Here is a 5,358-nt window from a genome sequence, read left to right on the forward strand (position 1 = left end):
AAAGGCTGGCAGCTGTAGCTCCAATTAGACCCCTAGCCCAGGAACCTCCATATGCCATGGGTGCAACCCTAAAAAGACAAAGGAAAAAAAAAAAAAAACACAAACAACAATAAAAAAACAACTCTTCTGGCTCCACCTTTTCATTTTAAGTCTCTTTACCCTGTTTCTTACTAGAAACTGCATTGTATATATTTTACATTTCTACTTTTTGTTTTCTAGAATTTACACGGCATGAGGGCTAGAACTTTTGTAAGTTTACTGTTTTATTTCTCATGCCCAGAGCCATGTTCAGCACATGGTAAACACTCAATATAAATTTATAGAGTGAAGGAATTAATGCATAAGAAAATATTTGTGAAAAGTAAATGAAGGAATATGCAGGAGACTACAGATGGACTATGTTCCTGGTGTTCTATTATTATCATCGTTTAATCATGGATGAAGAATTCTTCCTTGCTGTACAGTGGGAAAAAAAAAAAGCCTTTTAAATATACAAGATACAATAATAAATAAATTAAAATATAAACATGAAAAAAAAAGAATTCTTTACAGGTGAATAACACAGATGAAGAGTTGTAATGATAGAATACCATGAAAATGTTTCATTTTCAGTCTCCGATTTTTATTTCACTTAGTTTTCCCAAATATTAATTCGTTCAACAAGTTTGTATTAAGTACTTGTTATTCTTTCCCAGTGGGTCCCTCTCATTGTTAGGGCTCCAATGTGCCTGTATGGTCTTTGATTAAATGGAACTGTGAAATTATACCAGTCAATGATGCGAAATAGGGCCAGTGAATAAAACCAGATATTGTGCCTGATTTCTCCAAAAAAAAGGATTTTGATTCATCTTTCAATTGCAGCAGTAATAGAGGTTCAAGAAAGAGAGGCCACCCACTGGGAATGAAGGAGTTGGGACAGAGGTAGCAAGTAAGCATTTTGTTTTCTATAAAAGATGAGTTAAGAAATGATAGATTAAATGGTGAAGACCCAGGAATGAAAATGAGGACAATTCTCCCATTTCCCTATTAAGATGAAGTCTGTGCTCTTGGCAAGCTACAGTAATGGACCCCAGGAGGGCCTGAAAACAAAGCACATGACTGAGGACCTGGGGAAGTTAAGAGTCTGTATGGGTTCCACGTAACTGAGCTTGGCCTAGGCTTTGGCACTTTGTAATAGGTTTCTCTACTCTCAGCCTCATGAGTAACACAGGGAAACATACAACATTTAAAAAATGAAAGTTTTCCTTTTCTAGACATAAGATCTAGATGTAATATTGTAGATTATTGCAATCTGTTAGAACACTTCTGTAATTTTTTTTGATTTTGTTTTGTTTTGAATTCTTGCTAGGGAGTATCTTAGCAATAACCTCATTAAGCAGCAGTAGGTACAAAGGTTGTTCCATTCTTTCTCTGGAACTAGGCAAATGTCATCTACTCAAGTATTAGCTGCTTCAATACCAATTTGAGTTTGAAACTGGGCTTTGGGTTAGTGGTATTTAAATTTGTTGGTGGTCATAAACCCTTTTAAAAATTTGATTTTAGCCCAGGAAAAATGCACACATTTATGTAATTTTTGGCATATAATTTCAGGACTAGAGACCTCCTAATACCTATGAATCTGAGGAAGCCGCCACAATTTTAGTTTGTTCTATATGAAGGCTGAAGTCCATACTGCTTTAGTTGGCCTTGGTCAGTGGCCCCATAAATGTTTTTGTCACAAAGTGATTTCCCCATTGGTGTCACTCCCTAGATCTCTTGAGTTTCTCCAAAACAATGGCAGTTGTACATCCATGAATTGACTTGGATTACCTCTCTTCTTCATCTGTCAGCTCAGAGTTCCATAGGGCTCAGACAAAACAGATTCCCCGTAAACATCTCTGGTTACAAATATCTCTGGTTTATAACCTCTATGGCCCCTCCCTGCCCTATTACTTTTGATGTGACCATGTCTGGGACAGAAAAAGGCTGTGACATCAATTTTTGATTTGATGGTCTGTTGTTTGCTCTATCCCTAGTCTTAATTTCTTCCTCTAGTAAGATGGTCTAGACTCCTTTTAAGATCTAAAAGCTAACTAGTAGAATGAATACTAAATTTTTATCGAAAGCTGGGTGGAACCTCTTGTCAGGGGAAGCATGATAACTCAAAATGTTTTAAGTTGCTGTATTAATAAATTTTTTGTGCAATCTAGCACTTACACATGCATATGTTTCCAAGCTGTCTGTATGGTTGTGCAGAATGTTTATTGGATAGAGTGAATCCACATATATGACTGTGTATTACAGATTGCCCTAAAAAGTTATCTGTTTAATCATGCAAATTCATTTTGTCTTTTCAGCCAGATCTATACTTATTAAGGCCAGTATTTTCAAACAATACACATAGCAATGAGAGAATAAATATTATAATTATTAAATTTTTTCTTATTGACTGAAATGCAGTACTGTTAAACTAGCATAATATTGTCTCATTAACTTTTACTCAGTCATTAAGAATTGCAATAAAACAAAGAGACTTCATTTAATTCCAATAGATGTTTTCAGGTAGTTAAAAACAGAAAAAAAAACAATTAGCAAAATCTTGATTATTTGGTTTTTATTTTTCCCTTTAAAACTAAAGTTAATCTTTACCATATCATATATTTAATATTATCTTAGATCTAATCATATTATTGATTCATTTATTTTGAATTTTTTGTCTTTTTAAGTGGCCTAAAATATGAACCATGATTTCTGTTTATTGTTAAATGTTTCTCTGACCTTCATCTGTGATATTTACTGAATGAAAAATATTTTAACATTTTTACTGGAAATGCTTACCTGCTTTTAATTCATTTTGCAATAATTAGATTTATTTGGTCTGCATGAAAGCTACTTATCGTGGCCAATTGTAGCAAGTATACAGTGAGATAGTACAAAAAATTGGGTTTGAATCCTAACATTGTCTCTCAATTAATTAGGACTTTTTAGGTTGTCATTTACAGAAAATCCATCCCAAACAGACTCAAGCAAAAGAATAAAAAATAAAGATAGAGGGGAGATTTATTAGTGATTTTTTTTTTTTTTTGTCTTTTTAGGGCTGTACCCATGGTATATGGAGGTTCCCAGGCTAGGGGTCCAATTGGAGATGTAGCCTCTGGCCTATGCCACAGCCACAACCACGTCAGATCTGAGCCGCGTCTGCCACTTATGCCACAGCTCACTGGCAACGCCGGATCTGTAACCTGCTGAGTGAGGCCAGGGATTGAACCCATAACCTCATGGTTCCTAGTTGGATTCGTTTCCGCTGCACCACAACAGGAACTCTACTGTTAGTGATTAAGCTTTACTTACTTTTCAAATGCTGTAGTTAACTATTGGTTCTCTCCCTGTAGTAACTTATTTTTCATCCGTTGGGCTAAATTCTCTGGCAAGCTCTTTTTTTTGTGAGACAATAACTAACAGCTCCTGGTTCATTTTGGAGTTTACCAGAATTAGAAAGAATGTATTTTTGTAGCTCAAATAAAAGTTAGGTTCATTTTTGGTCCTAGGTTATGAACTCATTTCTGAACCAAAAACTTTGGCTTGGGAATTGAAATGCTCTGATTGGCCAAGCCTAATTTATATATTCAGCCCCTAAACTGACAAAAGTGGTAGTCAGCTCTATCTGAAGCCCACAGATCTGGTGAATTGAACCTGGGTGGTCAGGTTCCAGAGGAAAATTGGTTTAAAATTATCAAAAGAAAGTAAGAAAGATGCAGGACTGGCAAAAACAACAGATGCAACTATAGCTCAACTATTGTCTGTGCAACCTTAAGCAAGTTACTTCATCCTTTGGGTTTCTTTTTTTTTTTTTTTTGGTCTTTTTGCCTTTCTAGGGCCGCTCCCATGGCACATGGAGGTTCCGGGTTAGGGGTCCAATCAGAGCTGTAGCCGCCAGCCTACACCACAGCCACAGCAACGCTGGACCCAAGCTGCGTCTGCAACCTATACCACAGCTCACGGCGACGCCAGATCCTTAACCCACTGAGCAAGGCTAGGGATCAAACCTACAACCTTATCGTTCCCAGTCGGATTCGTTAACCACTGAGCCACATGGGAACTCCGAATTTTTCTATCATATAATATCTACCTTTCAGAATTTTATGACCATTAAATGAGATAAATAATATATCTATTACTTATATGTTAATCATTAATTAGCATATATAATAAAATTCATTATCAGTTAATCGTTACACCATATATACACCATAATATATATATAAGGTTTCTCTTTGCTTTAAAAAAAAATACTAGGATTCTCTTCGCTTTCTTTTTTGAAACTGTTTTATTGCCGTATGGTTGATTTCCAATGTTGTGTTAATTTCTGTTATACAAAGTTTCACTTTCCATTCATATCTGGCTACACTGCTTGCTCTCTTACCCCAGTATCAAATGTACAGTGGAATTATATTCTGTCTAAAACATAAATGCCTCTCAAAATTTTGGTGAGCTTGTTAAAATATTTATTTCTCTCTTTTTCCTTCCTTTGCTAGCCTTCCTTCCTGCTTTCTTTTCTCCTACTCTCTGTAGTATCTGCAATCATTACATTAGTTGATGAGATTAAACAGGATGAATTCCAAGTTCTAACCTAAAGATTGCATAATTAAAACACTCTGAATATAAAGTTTAGTGGTGGTAATTGTGAAAAAGCACATTTAGCATTGCCCCTATAATTTGAACAACAGTAATATCAATGTTTTTCAAATGAATGATTTCTTATTTTAATATAAGTACAATTATTTGTACTTATCCTAGGTCAATTCATGGTAGTTTACATTATACTTAGTTTAAAACATTTACTGAGAAATGACCTAAATTAAACCAGTAATTCTTTCTGTGCCACTGCTATTAGGTTCAGTTACTTGAGGACAGAGAATTAATATTATGGCTAACAATAGCTACTTATATAACATTATATCTTAATGAGGTTGAAGTGTTAACATTGGCTGGAGTTATGTCATGAAACTAGTACACATTAATTGAAAAATTATGTTATTATCACACCCTGAATCAAATAGTCCAGACTCCTTGACAAGGACATAATTTAAAAGTGAAGCCCCATGGCATCAACTGGGAGAACCCAAATGAACCTTGAAAAATTTCAAAGATTCATTAGTTCTCTAATGCAATTATGTGGAAATTAATTTGAACTTTCAAACGGATTTTAACAAAGCATTGTCCATGCTATGTGAGGCTACTGTAAAGAGAAAGAGACAAACCATAAAAAAGTTAAAATTTTAAAAAGGATAATATCTGTTTACTACACTTAGGCTGATTTAGTTTTCATTGCATAAAATAATGTAATTTGAATTTGAGCAAAGTGTTTGCCTATTGAGT

Source organism: Sus scrofa, chromosome 8 (genome assembly GCF_000003025.6).
Source record: "Sus scrofa isolate TJ Tabasco breed Duroc chromosome 8, Sscrofa11.1, whole genome shotgun sequence".
Classification (NCBI taxonomy): domain Eukaryota; kingdom Metazoa; phylum Chordata; class Mammalia; order Artiodactyla; family Suidae; genus Sus; species Sus scrofa.